Consider the following 240-nt stretch of genomic DNA (forward strand, 5'->3'; position numbering starts at 1 on the left):
TTCTTCTTCTTCTTCTTTCACATATATAATATGCCTTTACCCGCATACATATTTCTAACATTTAGTAGTTTTTAGGTAGGAGTGAGGGCTGAGGAAGCAGTTGCTTACACCACTTTACATTTCTTTTTTTGTTTGTTTGTTTTTCTTCCTCCCCTCCCACTTATTTACTCACTTGGTTACCTGCACAAATACGACTAGGGATTTCTTAGGAAAAATACACTTATAATATATATATATATA

The sequence above is a fragment of the Trypanosoma theileri genome (genome assembly GCF_002087225.1).
Source record: "Trypanosoma theileri isolate Edinburgh chromosome Unknown TM35_Tth_29_V1, whole genome shotgun sequence".
Lineage (NCBI taxonomy): Eukaryota > Euglenozoa > Kinetoplastea > Trypanosomatida > Trypanosomatidae > Trypanosoma > Trypanosoma theileri.